Raw genomic sequence first — 21,706 nt, 5'->3', positions numbered from 1 at the left:
AATGCATACATTGAATACTTTTCCGTATACTTTCTGGCATTTACCCTGTAAAAATAGCAAACAAAAGATTATGATTATTTCTTCTATCTCCTAACATCCAATAACTCCACCTGTGCTCTGTGCGCTTACTATTGCACTCATTTCTAAGCACATTCAACTAACATATTCTAAATGAAATATGCAGAAGGCACATAGGCCAAGGAAAGTGCATGTACATGCTATGCACAGTTATCAGAAAGCACACTACTGCAAAAGAAAGAAATTCATGTCTACATTAACAACAGTGCTATTAACACACATATTTACTAACTTCTTTCTTTCATAATTGCAGTGAAGACCGCTCCCCTGAAAAGCAGCAGTGTCTGAAGTATAAAGGAGAACTCTTAAGAAACCTACTCTTTCCATCCAAAAAAGTAAGTGCAATACTTCCATAATGATCTAAATGTTACTCAAACACCTTAGAATTCTGGTATTCTAACAACTGTACTAACCCTGCAACAGTAGATTCAGTATTAGTGCTTCCCCTCACCAGCTCCATACTTTGTATTGTAATCTAAACACCAGTATAGTAGCACACAAATACAAGAATAGCCTTCCCAACCTGATGTAGCAGCCCATTGCACAATCACACACCTCTACATACATCCTTACCATCATACTCGGACACTCATGCATAAAGCACTCATACACTGCACAAGATTACCTACACTGTCTTTTTTTCTCCAACAGATCCCAAAAAATGCCTACCAAAAAGCAACTCTGTAGAAAGCAATGTAAAAGTAAATGAAATCAAACTAAAACTCCCCAAAATAAGCCTCCACCTCTAGCAGAATGTGTAAAACAAGTTCAAACAAAACAACTAATACAGTCATTAAGCGTTCCAGTACAGAAACTTTGCTCCCTCTTTCAAATGTAAAATGAAACAGAAAGTGATTAACAACACTGCAGCTACCACTAGTGCTAACACTGCACTTATAAATCTTGATGTAGTGACAAGTAAGCATATCAAAAAAATTATTTTACAAAAAATCTTCCGCCACAGAGTCCTTCAGAACCTCATAAAAACAGGAGAGAAATCATGCACAACCCTTAAACCCTACCGTAGAAAATTAATATTAATCCTAGAAGCTCTCATAGACAGTGCAATCCTTCTCAAAAGAAAATTATTTATTTTAGTTTTAAACAGAATAAAAACACTAAAAAAACTAAGTACTGAACTACAAAAAAAGACTTCTCAATAAACGGAATATCAACAAAGATAGCTTCACAAACATCTGTGGAGGTGAATGGAGTCACATCACGAGCACAGAAGCATATTTCAATGAAGAAGCCTACAAACAAAAGCAAATAAACCCAATTACCATACATAGCAGCGGACGAGGGTATGACAAACTTAATAATACCATTACAGAACAAGAAACGCTGCTCACAAAAATATCCCCAGAAACCTCAGTATCAACTCTCAATTCCACTGAACCAATACGTCCAGTCTACAAATGGCCCTGCACATCAATGTGTAACATAGCCAAAAAATCTTTCAAATCTTTATGCTAGTTCCTCAATCAGTATGTGAAAGGCAAAGACAAATTCAAAATGAAACTACTACAAAATATAGACTCCTGGCCAGTGCGCAAATACACAGGACTACAAGGACATCCATTAGCCTGCATTTGTGGACCTATTTGCAAAAGCACCTTCCACCATATCAAAATGATATCAACTCATTATCCAACTATAAGAAATCTGGTCCATAAACTGTACTATGCCAAATGTCCTGCTTTAGCACTAGCCAATTTAAATAACAATCTTCTACAAGGTACAGCCAAACAACTACTCGAAGAAATAGAGCATATCCAGAGAAAATATTTTGGAACTGAAAAGCACTTACAAAATGTAATAGATTTACAAAAGACTAGCAACAGCTGTACAGATGTCAACCTTCTTTTACACACATACAAAAACAGCACAAAAACTGTAGACATATTGTACAAAATAGAAGACAATGAAGATTCCAAATGGTTCCAATTAGCTCTCTATCTAAAAGCAGAAAACAAATACGAGATTACTAACCCCTTAATACTTTGCAGTTACTGCACTGCAAAACTTGACAACAACCAAACACCTTCAGGTGCTATCACAAATAACTTGGAATTATTCCCATTACCAAAACCTCTGCAACAACTCAACTTATATGAGAGCATCATAATTCAAACAGTGCACCCATTTCAACCAATCAAACGCCTTCAACCAAAAACAGCTAAACTACCTCCCTCTGAATTAGTGAAAGGCATTCGTGGCAAAGTAGTTTATTTGCCATTAGATCTCAAAGAAAATGTACACACTCTGGGAGTGCAACGTCCAATAGATCAATCTTTAATTATCTTAGTAAATGACATACCTACAAAAGACAAACTAATTTGGCAACAACTTGTGGACTTACATAAAGTTAGACAAGCACTGCAATATCTAAAAGACAAAAATGAATACTACAGAGAAATTGATATTGATGAAAACCTGAAGGAAACCACTGAAATAATTCAAGAGTCATCTGAAACTGGTAAATTTCAACTTCTAGATCCTGCTACAGAATTCAATATTTTAGACCATTATACAATTCATCCATTACACTCTAAAACACAATAGATGATACACTTCAAACGTACCAAATGCGACAAGCCAAAGGATCTCCAATCAGCATATGGAAAAAAGTATAGAAGCATGCGCCTTTCCTCTAATCTTTCCTACTGGGAAAGCAGGAAGGTGCGATGATAAACCCACACAAATAACAGCATCAGAATACCGCTCTTTACGAATGTATTCTGAAGACCCCAGATTCAGACAAAACGTGGAATACATATTCCACCTTCTCTTTGAAAGTGAACTAGCAAGTCTATGCTACAGAGCTGCACACACATTGAAATCAGGTATCCATTTTCAAAATATATCAGCTACGGAATTACTACAAAAAGTGCAAGAAAAAGAGATTTTACAGTCAAGCATTGCAAATCTTTTAGCAAACATGCATGGTACCAAAGAATACTGGTTCAGACATCACAGTGATGTACGCTGTATGATAAGAAACCTTGGGCCACCCACTTGGTTTGTGACAATAAGTTGTGCAGAATATGCATGGGAAGATGTACACGATTTCCTATGCATAGCAAACAAAAACAAAACAAACATAGATATAAAAAACACCAGTAGAACTCTGCTCTCTTGATCCTGTAAATGTAGTATCAAAGATATTTCCATCATCGCTTCATTGCTATGCTACACTTCATTTGTAATAAAACTGTTCCTCCCCTCGGTGAAGTGCAACACTTCTTTTGGAGAAATGAATACCAAGCTAGAGGAGCACCACACATCCACATGCTTTTGTGGGTTCAAGATGCTCCTAGATTTTGTCAGGACAGTGATACCACTGTTTTGCACTTCATCCAAAAATATGTCACGTGCGAAATCCCTTCACAAACAACACATAGTGACCTTCATGCACACATTTTACAATTTCAAAGACACAAATTTGGGAAATATTGTCATCACAAATATAAAAACAAAGTGAAATACTACACCAAATGCCGCTTTGGTTTCCCTAGACCAGTTTCAACAACAGGTCAAGTAAACAACTTCATGTCTTAGTTAGACATAGTGTCAAAGGTACATCACCTAAGAACACATATTACATAAAAAGAACAAAAGAATCAAAATACATCAATGATTACAATGCAATCATTGCCCTCCTATGCAATGCAAACACAGATGTGCAGTACATTCCAGACAATTCCACTGCAGTTGCACGATATGCCACAGCCTACTTAACCAAAGCAGAGAAACAGAGCTTCAAAAATTGTACAGCTTTAGCATAAAAATGCTGTGTCATCGAGAATGTGGCTGCTATGAAGCTGCAGACCGTTTAAATGGTACTGCCTTGTATGGAAAATCTGAAAATATAGTATTGCTAAGTCTTGGTCCTGCTAAATCTAGAAAAAGAGTTCTCAAATCATATGACGACATAGAAACAATAGCCAAAAATTATCCCAACAGCCAAGACATTTTGAAAAACTATTTAATGGACACATACTACCCAAACAGGCAGGAGTACCACTTTGGAAACCATGTTTCTATATCACGTAGCCCAAAACTTCACATACAAAAATAATATTAAACCAGATGAAAAGAAAGGTAGATACAGAGTGGCAAATTGTGAAGGCAGCTTAGTGAAACTTACCAAACACATCTTAATTAATCATATAAAATTGTCATTAAAAACTCCTCAACATAAAGAAATGTATTACACGTCCCTGCTACAACTTTTTAACCATGGAGAAAAGAAGAAGTGTTACTAGATACCTATGACCCCTATGAAGACGCTTTCAAAGCAAATGAAAGCACGATAACAGACGGAAACTTTACACAGTACCAAACAATGTTGCACAATTAACAGCAACACGAAGAAAAACTCCAGGCCCAACTAGATGTGGACACTCCTGAGAGTAGTCAACCTTCTGTAACAGGAAGCCAATAACCACTTGGTCAGCCACTAATAGCAAATGAGGCAGAATTAGCCATGACAGATGTAAAAAACACCATGTGTCAGGATGAGCAATCTACAGAAGACTTTGCTGTACTGAAATCACAACTAAACAATGAGCAGCATAGCATTTTCCAAGAAGTAACGTAACAAAACAATGTCAACATGGTGTGCAACATGAAAGTAAAAACTGTACCTGCCAAGACTACAAACCTATACTACTATACGTGAGTGGTCAAGCTGATTAAGGCAAAACATCCTTAATCAAAAGCATCAGCAAGTTCCTCCAACAATTGACAAACAACAAACTGTCAGGTATTGTAACTGCTCCCACAAGTTTAGCTGCCTATAACATAGGCAGTGTCACTTTATACTGATTACTACTCCTTCCAGTAGAAATCCAAAACAAATTAGACTGTTACAAACTTTCTGCAGAAGCTGCAATGGAACTACGCAGAGTTTTCAAACAAATGAAAATTCTGCTAATAGATGAGATGAGCATGGTCTCTAACCTAATGTTGGCTTTGATTTATCTCAGATTACAAGAGGTCCTCAAAACAGACTACAACAAGCTCTTTGGAGGAAAACACATTATTGTTTTCGGAGATCTTCTTCAATTAACACCAGTGAAAGGTGAACCTATTTTTAAAACCTTAGGGCACCTAAGGTAAAACTCTTGGCAGCATAAGAAATGTCAACCTTTGGCAACATTTCCAATACAGAGAATTAACTGAAAACATGCACCCGTCTCGAGAAGCACAATCTATATTAAAAACCAGGCACATCCATGCACTCTATGGCCATAACTCATGTGCTACTGATGTCATGGAACAATTAGCACACAAAAATGTCAATTGTATGTCCTTGATGTCAACTCTTGCAAGCTGTTCAAAATGTAATGAAACAATGTTTAAAAAATAAATGCAACCAATAGTTCAAATTGGCTCCACAGATAAACTGGACGTACATGGTATGACACTACCCATGTGTCAACAAGCCACAACAAGCCTAAACACCTTGGAAAAATCTATCTCTAACACAGCTGGTTTGGAGAAAATATTAAAATTACCTTTAAACTGTAGAGTAATGCTTAAACATAACCTTGACGTGGACCAAGGAATAGTTAATGGAGCACTTGGTACAGTTGTTGGCTTTCAAACATACCCACGTGATAACAACATTCAATTTGTCAATATTCTCTTTGACAAAATATCCAAAGTTTAAAGGATAGGACGCTCAACAGCCTGCTTCCTTCTTTTCAAAGACATGTATGTATGCAGAGAACAATTTTCTCTAACGCTAGCATACGCAGTCACCATTCATAAATCACAAGGTCTTACCCTAGATAAAGCATTGATAGATATTGGTAGCACAGTCTTTAAAGAAGGCATTAGCTATGTAGCAGTATCATGCTTACGTACACTTGACAGACTATTTCTAATCCACTTTGATGCAAGTTAAGTAAATGCTGATATTTCTTGCATTCTAGAATACAATCGACTGTGTTCACTCTACACCCCCATCTAAAAACCTATCCTGTTCCGCAAAAAGCAAAACGTTGTAAAAGAATACTACTTCAGACTGAAACTATGCAGGATCTCACAGCAATTCCTCCAAAGAAAGTAAAAGAAACTAATACTTCATCAAAGACCACAACCAAAGAAGAATCTACTGCTCAAATTGATTCCATGTGTTAATATCCCCACAAAAATATGGCAATATAAACCTATCGCCATATTTTTGCAGTGATATTGACCCATGGACCCTGCGGGGGACACCCGTGCAATCCCTGCAATATTTTCAAATGTGCTGGGGACTCCCCCGCAACCCTCGCTCCCGCAAATTATCCCCCCAAAAATATCGCCTATGGTCAGACAAACGGCCATATGTACGGCAATATTTTTGGTGGGGACATTTTGTAGGGACACGCTCAAATTAACTCAATTACCTCTTCAAAGAAGCAATGCACACTGCGAACAAATGACTTGGACACAGACCAGGTCCATTCAAATTTTCAAATACAACTGGTGTAAATTGCTACGCAAATGTAGCAATCAATATTTTATTCCAATTGCCACCAATTATTAATAACATTTACTTACACGGTATAGACCAATTGTGTTTGCAAATGTTAGTCCTTCATAGAAATGCAACCAACAATCCTGACAACACTTACAGTGTTTCTGGAATAAGGCAGGAATTGGACTAGATGTGCTGGAATAGTCAAATTCAATATAAACTCACAAGAAGATCCACATGAATTTCTAATGTACTTACCACAAGTACTAGAAAACAAAAACATACCTATAAAGGAAATCTTCCAGATTTCATACATGTGGAAACATACATGCACTCTTTGCAGGCATGTAGTACAAGAAGTAGTTCCTAATGAACGCTTCGTGTATGTATCCATACCTAACTGTGCATCCATTCCATTTCAGCAACTTGTACAAAATGCAAACCATGGCAGATTATGTACTACCTGCAATTCCGATAATCGTTCCACCTTACAAATACAGACACATAGAAAATATGTAATAGTAATGCTTTTACATTATAATGCAGATGGTACCAAAAACAACTGCAAGCTGACTGGATTCACACATGGTCAAGTATCACTTGGTAAGAAAACCTTCACAACAAAAGGCATAATCTACCACGCAGGAGCCACAATCAATGCAGGTCACTACACTGCATATATAAAAAAGAATTGTGGATGGTTCGAATGTAATGATACTACCATTACTCTAAAACAGAGATTACCAGTAAATCGTGTAAACGCTTACTTAATATTCTTAAAACCAAAATTTAATAACTAATCTGTGTATGAACGTAAACAAAACTTGAACTTCAAAACTATGACAAATTAGAATACGCCAACGTGTATCTAACTGCCCCAAGATTCTGCAACAAGCAAACAGATAAATGAATACCATTAAAATGAAACAAGAAATAAACAGTTAGAATACGTTAACAGGTATCTAACTGCACCAAAAATCGGCAACAAGCAAACAGATAGATGAATACCACTAAAATGGAAAAAGAAATAAATAAATATAATACACCAACTGATATGTAATTGCAACAATAGTATCACCAGTTCCAAATCAAAAACCATACACCTTTTCAATTCCTCCTATTGAAATCAATGAAAGAAATGTATTGTACCACAAATTGCACAATACACTATTTTGAACTATAGTACTTCTAAAGTACTAACTATGAGGGTCGACAAAATACAGAAATGTCTACTATGCAATGCAATACTCATTATAAACTACCTACACTAACATGTGATTTTTTTCTTTTATCACAGTGATTCAAAAAAATGTTTGCTCCAACTGCCCATGTCATGAAAAAACTGCATACAGCCACAAAAAGTCAAACAGTAAATATATAATAATTGGACTCACAAACACCTCAGCATAACACACCCATTCAAGCAAACACCTGACCATAAACCACAATCCAAAATGTTTGCTTCCATGGGTATCTTATGCTGCAGCGCTTGTTGCCAAACACTACAATCTTCACTGCATAGCCTGGCCAAAACTCTTCATACAGGCTCAACAAAAGAAACCGTAAGTATATAATAATTAAACTCACAAAGACTGCAACATAACGCAGCCATGCAAAAGAACACTTCACCAATAAATACAACCCAAAATGCCTAAGCCCATATTCTCATCTTGGCGCAGTGAAGGTGCTAAACAGCACGATTCACTGTGCTAAAAGAGGACGCCCAGGCTCCACTGCTATTCTCAAGTGGGCCTGGGCGTCCTCGTAGAGCACGACAGTGATCTGTGAGGATTGCACCTGTTTTAAGCTGTTACGGGCGCAATCCAATCTCGGCATCATTTTTGTAAAATAACAACAGATTCGTTATTTTAAGAAAATGCTTCAGAGAACACAGATTAACACGTTCCTATACACCAAAGTGAACAGCTTCAACATTGCAGGATGTTGAAACTGCTTACTGTGGTGTATAGGAAAGTGTTCATATACACCTTCATGGTGTATATGAACATTTTCATTTAAAGCGAGCAGCTTCAACGTTGCAGAATGCAATGTTGAAGCTGCTTGCTTTGGTTTAAATGAAAGTGTTCATATACACCCGTACAGTGTACATGAACACTTTCATTCAAAGCAAGCAGCTTCAACATTGCATGCTGCAACGTTGAAGCTGCTCGCTTTTGTGTAAATGGAAGTGTTCATATACACCTGTGCGATGTATATGAACACTTTCATTTAAAGCAAGCAGCTTCAACGTTGCATGCTGCTCGCTTTGGTGTAAATGGAAGTGTTCATATACACCAGTGCGGTGTATATGAACACTTTCATTTACACCAAAGCGAGGAGCTTCAACGTTGCAGTATGCAACGTTGAAGCTGCTTGGTTTGGTGTAAATGGAAGTGTTCAAATACACCCGTTTGTTGTATATGGACACTTTCATGTACGCCTAAGCAAGCAGCATGACACAAGCCGATTAACCGATCAGTGTCCTGTCTGCGGAGCGAACAGGGAAGTGTGTCCGCAGAGCGGACATAGATATGACACATTTTCTTGACTCACATTTTGGTAGTTTAAAAAAAAACTACTGGACAGATGTACACTAAATTGACAAAAGCACGCTTTCGGGACCAAGCCGCTGCACCTGCCGCAAATTTGGTGAAAATCCATCCAGCGATTTGGGCTGTAGCCGTGAGCAAAGTTTTTTCCCATTATGTCTATGGAAAAAAAAAGAAAATTTGGGACCCCTCTATAGCTTTGCCCCCTCTGGATGAAACCTCACCAAACATTGCAAAAGAATTCAGAGTGGCCCATATACTTTTTTTCCAAAGTTTGGTGAGGATTCGTCTACAGGGAGCAAAGTTATAAGCCGCCCAAAAAGTGTTCTTCCTATGGGTTTAGCAACTTAACCATAACTACATGGCCGCTACCGCAGGCCATGTAATATTCAGTGAAAAAACATTGTTAAAGGGACGTTATGGTTACAATTAAAACCAAAAAAAACCCTGAAATTTGCCAGTTATGGTAAGCTAAGCAACCATAACTCACGCCACCACCGTGCCCTGCTAAGAATAACACCCATGACATCAGAGATGACATTACAAATATGATTGATATACACCACCACTGCTGTAATCAAGGAGCATGAGAAACACTGCCCCATACCTTAGAAATAACACACATGCAACATTTTCCCCTATCCCCCTGCCCCTCCATATTAGTGTTATGTGCCTCTTCCCACATTTCCCTCCCCACCTTTCGTTCTAGGCTCTCCTGCCAAAAAAAAAAAATGCATTTGTGTAGATTTGTCAGATGGCACCACAGATGGCACCACATTTATAAGCGTTTACAATATTTTGTGACCCCCCTCTATTTCTGCTCCCTCTTGACAAAATCCTACCAAACTTCTCAAAAACATTTATATAAAGAACTATTATCAGTTTGCCAAATTAAGTGTTGATTCGACAAATGCCACCACATGTATAACCCTTTACAATATTTTGGGACCCCCCCTCTAATTTTGCTCCCTCTTGACAGAATCCCACTAAACTTTGCAAACACATTCAGAATCAGGATGGGAAAAAACTGCCCCCAAACATCTCAAGTGTCCCCGAACTTCTCAGGACTGTTCGCAAACATCCAAACCGTTTGTGGGCTTTCGCAGCAAAACCACCTGGTATTTTGCTTCTTGCAGCCATATCCCATCCTATCCTCATCACCCCTCACCTCCTCAGAGATTATTTGATAGGTTTGACAAGTGCAATGTTGCGTTTTTTAATATGTTTTTATCGCAATGTCCGCGGACACCGCCGACATCCACGAATCCAAGATAGTGGGCGTTTCCAAAAAACCTGCGCACTTCACGCTTTTTACCATCCAATCAGCGGGTGTGTCTGGTGTCCGCGGACACCACGTTGCCCTCTAAGCCAATCGGTGTCCTGTCCGCGGAGCGAACAGGGAAGTGTGTCCATGGAGCGGACATAGATATCACTAATTTTTTGAGACCCACTTTTTGGTCGTTTTAAAAAATAGTACTGGATGGATTTTCAACAGATTTACAAAAGCACGCTTTCGGGCCCAAGCCACCGCTCCTGCCGCAAATTTGGTGAAAATCAGCCCAGCGGTTTGGGCTGTAGGCGTGAGCAAAGTTTTTCTCCATTCAGTCTGTGGGGAAAAAATACATTTTGGGGCCCGCCTACAACTTTGCCCCCCCCAGACCAAACCTCATCAAACTTTGGAAATACATTAAGAGTGGGCCATATACTTTCTTTGCAAAGTTTGGTGAGGATTCGTCCAGGGTGAGTGATGTTATAAGCCGCCTAAAAAGTGCTCTTCCTATGAGTTTAGCAACTTAACCATAACTACATGGCCGCTACCACAGGCCATGTAATATATATATATTCTTTCTGTCACTGATCACCGATCAGTGAGGTGAGCAGCACTGTCCATGGTCAAAAATTTAAAATCAGAATCTGTCTTTTTTTGGAAAAACACACTTTCTTTATTTTACGTTCCTTATGAATGTTCGAATCACGAAAATAGCAATAAAAACATCCAATTAGTACAATGCTCCCATTGGGTGGCAAACAGATTACTGGCGTTGATGTGTTTCGCGGCTTTGTCACCGCTTGACCACAACCACATGTCCCTGAGACCCGTGCAAATTTAAAAGAAGAAATCCAGTCTGTAGGTCAGGAGTAGAGATAGAGAGAGGACTAACATTTTGCAAATTTCTGTAATTACATGGTGGCCATGTTTGTCTAGTGAACATATAAACGTAGGACCATGGAAATGCATAGTGTTGACGCTGACATTATTATCACATTGGGGTTAACTATTGAACATGTAAACATTTGACCATAAAAGTGCATAGTGCTGATGCTGACATTGTTATCACATTACAGTTAATTATTAAAAAGTGCATTGTGCTTCATAGCAAAGTGCGTTGTGCTTCATAGGAACAATATATATATATATGAGTATGGCCATATCTAACGTCAAGGACACAGAAGACTTAGGAGTAATCTTTTTGAAATTCTGGTAAATGGCGAGATGCCAAATGGATACATTTGGGAAAATGTATAGAAATATTTAGGATAGGCAAAACAATGCATTTCTTGTATGTCACACTTGCATGTATAATAGGTACAGTGCTGGGTTCCAATTAACAGGGTTAGGCACGATTAGTGTAGGGCAAGCGGCAAGCAGCGAGCATTGAAATATGTCAATTATATCTCAACAGAATCAAGGCACAGCAAAGGAAAGAAGAGGACTTTAAAAGCACAGAGAAGAACTTTCAGCATTGTGCAACAAACTTAAGAAAGACAGGCCTGATTGCTATTTTCATGATAAATATTATAAATGTGCACCAAAGTGATTTTTAATTTCACAGAAGAGAAGCTTACAGTTCAGTGGGCTGAGAATACCAGAGATATGATCTTAGTAAAGCTATTTTTGACCGACAGAAAGAAGCAAGGGTCTATGCTATGGAAAAATATGACCACCCTGCCAGGTTCAAATATGACTTTGCCTCTATTTCGGTTTTCCACAGAAAGCACTAACCCACACAAGCATTGTCTTCTTCATCTATGGATGTGCCAAGAAGACAGAAGAGGAGCAATTGTAGAAGACATCTCTTTTTTTAAGTGTTTTTTAATTTATGTTGTCTTTTTGTTGTTTATTATTTTTTATTATAAAGTAGGAGACCAAAGATGACTCTTTGGTGTGAGATTGTCGACCACAGTGGAAACATTTTTCCTTCAAAATATTATGCTGTTTTTAAAATAAAAGCCCGTAAGAAAGTAGCGCAATGCCAGACACAGATGGATGTGTATATTGTATAAATCCAGATCATAAGCCAAGTCCCGATATCAGCCAGCATGTATTTAAATATAGGTTAAAGATGCGAGAAAAGAAAGCAAGGAGCAGCCATCATGATATATTAGAAATGAAGAAAAATGCAGTAGAGATTGTTTAGGAGGCAGGAATGTTTGAAAGAAACACACAAGCAGCTTTTTAAGGGTTGGGTTTGAAAAGGAAGTACTGACGATAGAGACTTAATTATTTTTCAAAGGAAACTCATTCAGTTTTATATTACAGATGGATGGGTGAGACCTATACACCAGGAGATTGATTGCACCTGACTCTGTGAGCAGAGAGAAAAAGATTGAGGGACCCAGCCAGATACCCAGCCACAGTTTTTGTATGCTCTGAGCGTTTACAAAGTTTTTCCTGCAAAGATTGCCCCATCCTTGTGTTCCCCAAAAGACGTAATCAAATCCCCCCCCATTTCACTGTTCTTTAAAGATATGAATCGAAAGTTCAAGTGCTCTGTGATGAAAGAGACACTAAAACGCAAAAGGACTGGTCTAAGAATCAAAAGGGCCCATGAACCTGCTGCAAAGCAGCCTAAATGACACAAATTACCAGGTCATGAACAAGGTCCGTGGATGGTAAACCAAGATGAATCAGGTGGAAGATGTGTCAATGGAAGAAAAATGAAAGGAAAACAGACAATTGAAATATGTATGAAGAAGAGTGCAGGGAGCAAGGAAATGTCTTGGGGTGGGAGAAAGGAAAAAGTGCGCAGTAAAAGTCACATGTGGGCTAATTAAAACTGAGCTAGCAGGCTCCCTCAAGGAAGGATCTCTCTCGATTTCCATAGTGGCAAAAATTGCCTCTTGTATTTAATTAGGTAATAGCAGTGGGATGCAGATGGAAGCAATTAAAGATTTTCTTTAAGGATACACATATGTAAAGACTAGGAGAATGCAATATGTTAAAAATAATTGTTGACTTTATAGAAATGTTTTTATGATACCTCCCATGTTGAGACATAACATTGCACTGAAGGTGGTGACTGGGATAGGGATGCATAGGTACACTGAATATGGGGGAGGGTGAACATTGGGTGTAGTGGTCATGTATTGAATATGTGTCTAAATACAGGTCAGAGGGGGGAGTGTAGAGGAGGTCCTAGAACCCTGCCCCCTCAAACTGAATGCAAGTAACATGTCAGGCTGATCAATGGTTTCAGTATTGCAAACATTAGAATGATAGCGCTTTTTAAAACAGAAAGGTACATATAGGTCGACATATATTTTTTAGGGTTTGAATGCCCCAAGCAGTGGAAGGTGTCTCAGGTTTTTACACGTACATCAAGAATATTGGAAATTTAGTCTGGGAACTGGACAGAAAATAAGTTATGCTCAAAAGTAGGTTGGTCTGCCGTTTGGTAGAATGGCTGAGTATTCAGACGCGGTTAGATTCTAAGATGGATGCCGAGCCAAAATGGCTTCAGGTCTAAGTGTCAGGAGGGCTGACCTATGACAGCAGTTCAGTGTCATGTCACTGTAGAAAAGAATGTCTGGTGTGTATATTTAGAATTTCTTGGCAGGCAAGGCTGCCAGTGATGGATCATAAATCCGGCTTAAGTCCTGGGAAAACTACCAATTATACAGAGCAACTGCTTAGTTGGCACCAAATAAGATGAAATTATACAGTATAAGCCTGCCAAGTGTAGTTGGCAGGTCCTGAGAAACTTATGAGGGCTACTTTTTTGGCAGGCATCTGAGGATTTATAATGAGTTCCGGCAGAGTCTCATGCAAGCTACCAGATAATGTGTCAGTCAAACCATACTTGCCAAGGAGAAGTCATGTGGGCTTGGTGAGTGGCAGTTAAGTCAGCCAACCACAGACAAAGTAGGGGGTTATTTCTTGTTGAAGGGCCAATCAGTATGTATTGTGAAACAGTAGGAGCCATCAGCCATAAAAATGTATAAAAGGCAATGATTTTGAGAGCTCATTGCTGCTGTTTCTGGTGTCCTGTGAAGATGAGTTAAATATGATTTTGAAAACAGCCTGGGCGTCCGTCTCCCTCTTTGTCCAGTCTCCAGTACCTGAGTCCATAGATGTCAAAGGTTATGGAGGATGCAGGTTCCCCCTATTTAAGAGCCCTTTCCTTTTGTTAGCCTCCTCTTTCTTCCCATTTTGTCTTTCTTTTGCTTTTCTTTCTTACTTTTTCTGCACTACTGCGCTCGATCTCCCCATCCCCTGCCCGCTTCTTGATGGGTCTGTTTTCCTCACCCTAGCCCTTTCATTGTGTCCCCATTCCCCTCTTTCTTTCCATGTTGTCTTTTTTTTCTTTTCTTTCTTATGTTTGCTGTGCTCCTGTGCTCAATCTCCCACTTCCCTGCCAGCTTCCTTTTGGGTAGGTTTTCCTCCCCATAGCCCTCTCCCCCATTTGCCACCCACCTCTCTACTGCTTGTGTGCTCCATTCTGCAGGCCCTCTCAACCCTTCATTTCCATCTGGAGTGCAGGTGAGCGTCTTTCCTTGGGTCCCCCAAATCCCTTTCTTCTCATTTTGTCTTTCTTTTGCTTTTCTTTCTCACTTTTTCTGCACTCCTCTGCTCGATCTCCCCCTGCCCTGCCCACTTTCTTGTGGGTCTGTTTCCCCCCTCTGGCCTCCCCTTCCCCCATTGGCCACCCACCTTGCTACTGCGAGTGTGCTCCATTCTGCAGCACCTTCATTTCCATCTGGAGTGCAGGTGAGTGAGATCCCTTTCCTTGTGTCCTCTGGTCCGCTCTTTCTTCCCATTTTGTCTTTCATTTGCTTTTCTTTCTTACTTTTTCTGCGTTCCTGTTTTCGATCTCCCTCTCCCCTGCCTGCTTTCTTGTGGGCCCGTTTTCCTCCCCATAGCCCTCCACACATTGGCCGCCCAACTCGCTACTGCGAGTGTGCTCCATTCTTCAGGCCCTCCCTGCCCTCCATTTCCATCTTGGATGCAGTGAGTCCTCCGTCCCCCTCTTTCTTCCCATTTTGTCTTTCTTTTGCTTTTCTTTCTTACTTTTTCCTGTGTTTTTTCTCCCCCTCCCTTGCCCGCTTCCTTGTGGGTCAGTTCCCCCCTACCCATCCCTCTCCTGCCATTGGCCGCCCACCACGCTCGTGGGAGTGTGCTCCATTCTGCAGGCCCTCTCTACCCTCCAATTCCATCTTGAAAGCAGGTGAGTGAGAGCCCTTTCCTTTTGTCCCCATCCCCTCTTTCTTTTGCTTTTCTTTCTTACTTTTTCTGCACTCCTGTGCTCGATCTCCCCGTCCCCTTCCCGCTTCCTCGTGGGTCAGTTTTCCTCCCCATAGCCCTCGCCCCATTGACCGTCTACCTCGCTACTGTGAGTGTGCTCCATTCTGCAGGCCCTCCCTGCCCTCCATTTCCATCTGTAGAGCAGGTGAATGAGACCCCTTTCCTTTTGTCCCCAGCACCCTCCTTTTTTCCCATTTTGTCTTTCTTTTGCCTTTCTTCCTTACTTGTTCTGCGCTCCTGTGCTCGATCTCCCCCTCCTCTGCCCCCTCCTTGTGGGTCAGTTTTCATGCAAATAGCCCTCCCCCATTGGCTGCCCACCTTGCTACTGCGAGGGTGCTCCATTCTGCAGGCCCTCCATTTCCATCTGGAGTGCAGGTCAGTGAGAGCTCTTTCCTTCGGTCCCCTATTCCCATCTTTCTTCCCATTTTGTCTTTCTTTTGCTTTTCTTTCTTACTTTTTCTGTGCTCCTGCGCTCGATCTCAGATCTTCCCTGCCTGCTTCCTTGTGGGTCCATTCCCTCCCCCCTAGCCCTGCTCCTCCCCCTGTTGCCCCCCTCTTCATTAGTACAGCCCCCTGGGCAGCCCCTCTGCCCATGCAGCACCTCCAGCGCGGGCCCCCAGGCAAAGGTCAGCTCTTGAAGTGTCCGCCGGGGAAGCAGGAAGCCTGGTGCCACCAACCAGCAGTGACTGACATGGTAAGTGTGGTGCAGACAGGGGGTGGAGCCATCATTGCACACCACTAAACCACCTCACCTTTCTAATTTCAATATCTCAACAAAATATATATTTTAATAATGATAGTCTGATGTATGTACCCACTGTGATATGGCTACAGCACCTCTCATCTACACCACTGTGTCAGCGTCCTATCCAGGCGTAGTGTGTTGCTTAAACATTCATCACATCTAGGTAAATTGCTAGCCGCTTCTCACATCACTTCTTAACTGCCCCACCTCTCGTATAACCCAACAGTTTGTAGTTTGATGCTTGTAGTAATATGGCAGTCATATCTCGCACTTAAGACATTATGGATAACTCCTTAATTACCCCACATGTCTCATTGCCAAATGACCCTACTCCCCTACCTATGCCTATCCACCATCGTCAGCATTTACCTCACTTATACAAGGTAGCCATCTTGAAATCAGCCACATTATTTAAGACAACCACACTTTGCATCATGCCAATTGTGTTATTCAGCCACAGTTTGCATTGAGCAAGTAGGCATGGGATAGAATTGTGTAGATAAATATGCATCACATCTAGACAGAATTGTGGAGATTATCATGCGTCACATCTAGACAGAATTGTGGAGATTCGCATGCGTCACATCTTGACAGAATTGTGGAGATTAGTATGCGTCACATCTAGACAGAATTGTGGAGATTAGCATGCGTAACATCTTGAGAGAATTGTGGAGATTAGCTTGCGTTACATCTAGACAGAATTGTGGAGATAAGCATGCATCACATCTGTACAGAATTGTGGAGTTTAGCATGTGTCACATCTAGACAGAATTGTGAAGATTAGTCTTGCGTCACATCTAGATACAACTGTGAAGATTAGCCCTGAGTCTGATTTAGAAAGAATTGTGGAGATTATCATGCGTCACATCTAGAAAGAATTGTGAAGATTAGCATTTATCACTTCTAGACAGAATTGTGGAGATTAGCATGCGTCCCATCTAGATCATGATGCCACTAATTAACTCTACTAAAAAATCTCCCCCCTCTGCATACAGCTTTCAAACTCTGAATAAATACAACCATACCTCTAAAGCAAAACAAACCGCACACACTTCACTACACTGCAGCAACAAAACAGACCATACATAGCCTCGCACAACAGCACATGACGGCTACCTACCGAAAAGCACACCTAAGCTCAGTGAACGGTGTTATCCAAACTAAATCTGCCAACAGCACATCACAGCTCTCTTGCACCATTCCTGCTCAATCCTACTAAACCATCCTACCCTTTTTCCTTTCAGATCCATTAGAGCGCCAGGTGACCACTCCGGGCGTGATAGTGTGCGGTATAAATATCCTTTAACATTAACATGCAGCAAAAAGACTGCCTACATAGTTGAATCATAAAAAAAACTGCCCAGCATTAGACACTCAACACTGAACTTCAGCAAGCCACAGCATTAACAGAAGAATTGCTTTTGTATAGGCCCAGTATTGCTTTCTCTGGCTGTCACAAAAAAATATTTTTCTGTTATAATGGCATACTAATGAAAGACCACAGTGCAGTCAACTGCATAAAACAAACGTATGAAGACGGTAAAAAAAAAAATGTACATTTATATAACTAACATCGCGGGTTCTCTCCTACGTTAGCAAAAAATCATATAGTGGCCATTGTAATGTTGTTCAGTTCACACCACCAGCATGGCGCGCAAAAGCGGCGCCTTCAGTGAGTGGATGTTAGCCATCTAGTTCTTATAGGGAAACCGCTGGGCATGCGCAGTGTAATGTGAAATGACGGTGGGCGGTGCGGCCGCTCTTTTCTGGTTGCCATTGGTAATGTTTCTCTGCGCCTATTGTTTTTAATGGCTTGTGTGTGTTATTTATGCCACTGGTAACCTGTCGTGTTACGCTTCCTCCCACACAAGATTTATGAGAAGCACGAAGCAGCATAGCGAACCATATTTGACATTTGTAATGCTCGCTTGCTAAAGAGATAATCTGTTAGTTTACAGTTGCCTGCGCATCTAGGAAGCCCACATCTCCCGGGAGCACCGATTTATAAGCACGTAAACACAAAATAAAAGGTGGCAGTATGTTTGGGTGTAAACTGTTAACAACTTTCTGCAAAAGTAAACGTTCTGTAATATCCGCACAAACATGCTGAGTTTTCTGGTGATAACTAGCCAAACATTTGTAGTCACGTGCAAGTAAAAGTCCAAACCTTATTACCCTAAACAGACGTGCATGCCTATTTCGTAAAACAAATATAGTCCAGATTTGGCACTGTTTCGCGTTAACACCCTGCACTTCACTGCACAAATTTGTCATATGTAAATTTGGATTTCTCCATCTGTTTATTAAACGAAAGGTTTTCGGTGCAAAAAAAGGAACTATCTCCCCTCAGAGAGTCAAAAGATGCTGACTGGCCAGATTTAAAGAGGGGGGTGTCCTAATACATGTGTACAGCTGAAAGCTGTGCCATACCATCCTCTTTGGGGCAAAGCTTCTGTTTGCCTAGCATGAGTCACTTTTGCTCTTTGACAGCGGGGTAAGAGATCATAGAATCTCGTCTTCTGGGGGGATGAAGGAATCTGTGTGCTCTACTTGACGGTGAGGTGTCTTTACTTCAGGAAAACATCTGCATTTCTTGTATTTCATACGTACTAGGGGCAGAGAGGAACACATTTGGACTGTTCATGCTAAACCAAGCTGTAACAATAAAATCTAGCATGTGAATATATTTGAGAAAATATCGATCATCCCCATTAATAATGTTTTTGACAATTCATTTAAGGTTTTGAAGTAGATCAGTAGTCAAAAAGTTCCCCTTCCATATCTTCCTCATAGCTCGTAACCTTTTGTGTCAGCGAGGAGGATATCCCCCCCCATCCCCCGATTGTTTTCTTGGCGGGGGAGAGCCTATTGAAGTGAATAGGTGTATAGGGTGCTAGGCGGACGAGTCAGCTGAGATTGCAAGACGGGTTACACCCGCCAAAAGCGTTTGAGTTGAGCTCTATGCTTCCTAAACCGTTTCAATGGTATATTACTCAATGGTATATTACTCAATAATCTCTTGGCCAAAAAGGCTATCAAGAAGGACAAGGATCCTTCTACACTCACCGCAGTAGAGATCTTGTTTTATGGTAAAAAGGGAGGCTATAGCGGCATGCCCTTACCTAGCCCTGATTAAATCTGGGGCTTTTGAGGTTGGCATCCAGAGCGATAATCTCTTCCTTTCTCCTGTTGGACAGTGATGCCACTCCCAATGGACAGTATCATTGGTCAGCTGTATGAGCCTGCGTACTAGCATTGCCCCCAATTCCCCCTTCCTTGTCCCAGTAGCTACTTTTGAGATACCAACTTCCCTTATCTGCTTGTCCATCTTCACAGCATGAAGCGTCCGTGCCTCCAGAGAAAAGCAAACCTCAAATGTTTCCCCATTGATATTTCCCACTTTCCATGTGGTGACACTTTGACCCTCCCATGACTTTGGGAGGAAATAAGCTAACTGTCCAGTATTTATATTTGTTTTTGTCTTCTCTGCAGCTTATGGCGAAGGAAGAAGCTGCTTGAAGGTGTTCTTTCGTATTGCTTCCAACTCCGGTTGAGCAGTGATTGGTGGTGCACAGGCATCCATGTGAGATGACTTTTTGGCGGACACACTTTTCTGTAACACTGTGCTCATCCAACCCTTTATTGTGACACATGGAGTCTTTTTTTTTGTACAGGGGGGTGGCCCTGTCCTCGAACATTTGTACTACAGTGGATTGTTGTAGTGACAGTTTAAAAACATCTCCATATTAAAGTTTAACACATCTATATAAGTATGTATCGTTGGAGGGAAGTACAAATCCAAGTCCTGGGGAGAAAACAATTTCAGTGACCTTTATTAGTTAGGTCACAAGTTTCAAACATTGGTGATTCAATGTGAATACGAAAAATTAAACGAGAACAATTTAAGCATAAAAAGAAATTTGAAAATAAACCTTGTCATCCACTTGGTGAGTTATCTAGAACAAGAGTACATGTATTCCCAATATTAAGGACATATTTAAAATACATGACATGTTCAGTGGTGACAGGTAGTCACTCAAATTTCGCCTATTTAGTCCATACAGTGCAGAATACAAAGGTGACTTTTTTAGAAATGTACCAACAGTTTATCAAAACAGTACATTTACCAAGTTAGTATAGTTTGTTACCTACACACTACTATACTGGTGCTGTGTTGTCTTGAAGTGTTGCCAAGTATTACATCATATTGGTCAACCTGTTGAAATGTTATCCTAGTCACAAGCAAAATTTACACAGCACTTTGCTTTAAAGGAACCTAAAAATAAGGTCTGCTATAAGGCAACGTCAACATGAAGGGGGTAGTAAGGATTCTGGTCATCGGTCTGGAAGATGTAGGGTCAAGGCACGATAACAATAAACGTTTCGGCTGTGAAAAGGTAACAGCCTTCTTCTGGGGCCAGGTGAAGCAGGTCTCCCTATAGATAAAAGCAATATAAAAGTATATTGTTGAATGGTCCAGGAGGTGGATCATTACTATGAGTCTTAGAAAAGGCCTGTGAGAGGCTACCCTGAGGGTTGTCCCTCCAGTCCCAGCCACTAACCTTGCATATGAGGGAGAGGTTCAGACGCTGGTTGTTAGGACCCTCATGGTTTGGTGGTCGGTGTCCTGGTAAAAACAATGTTCATAGTGGGGTGATCTGAAAATAGCAGGACACGTGTATTGGTGTTAGTCATAGATACCATAGATCTCTGACTGTGGGTCTATGTTGTAAGAGAGAAAGAAAGAAAAGGAAAACCAAAATGGAGTTACCTCGTTTGTGCAGTAGCGTGGGGGCGGTACTGCAGGGCTACCGTGGAAAGCGTAGTATTTTCTGGGGCAGGAGATGAGTTCCTGCCTGAAGGCCAGGGGCTCAGGTTGAGAATCTGGGGAGCAAGGAGGAGAGTGAATAGATAACCAAGGCTAAAGGTTGCTATAAAGGATGCCAGGTGCTGGGGGTACTGCCAAGCCTGGTCGGATTGAAAGGTGACCTCAATGTCTCCAACGAGCCGCTCGCGCTGTGTACGAACAGGAATGGCGCTCGCGTTCGTGTCAGAGTGAGCTGTTTGGGAGTATGAGCACTGAGCGTGCGTGGAGGAATAGTGTGTCGTCCTCGCGAATGCGCCGTGACATCGAGGTCGGGTCATCAAGGAGACGGGACACGAATCAACGCGCAATCCAGTGAGGGCAGCTGGGGCTGAAATCGAGCCGATGCTGAAAGTTTCTCTCGATACGAACGAGTGCATCAGCTGCCTTGCTTACTGTTACATGTAAAAGTGGAGGGCACTGTCGGGACGGGGCGTAGCTGTGCAGGTCCGGGGACAGCTGGAGTGCATATTCT

The 21,706-nt window shown here is 41.0% G+C and overlaps 1 protein-coding gene across 2 annotated transcripts in view; it reads left to right on the top strand.

Annotated features, from left to right (window-relative positions):
- Positions 1-18,077: 18,077 nt before the first annotated feature.
- Positions 18,078-21,706, top strand: part of CBR4 (carbonyl reductase 4) — a 287,767-nt gene continuing 284,138 nt past the window's right edge. For both annotated transcript variants that reach the window (XM_069631392.1, XM_069631391.1), the window contains exon 1: positions 18,078-18,146. The gene's annotated coding sequence lies outside the window, so the exon portion shown is untranslated. The remainder of the gene's footprint in view (positions 18,147-21,706) is intronic.

Source organism: Ambystoma mexicanum, chromosome 6q (assembly GCF_040938575.1).
Source record: "Ambystoma mexicanum isolate Mex_15411 chromosome 6q, UKY_AmexF1_1, whole genome shotgun sequence".
Taxonomy (NCBI): domain Eukaryota; kingdom Metazoa; phylum Chordata; class Amphibia; order Caudata; family Ambystomatidae; genus Ambystoma; species Ambystoma mexicanum.
The sequence above is the reverse complement of the archived record's forward strand: the minus strand, read 5'-3'. Positions and strand labels throughout refer to the sequence as shown.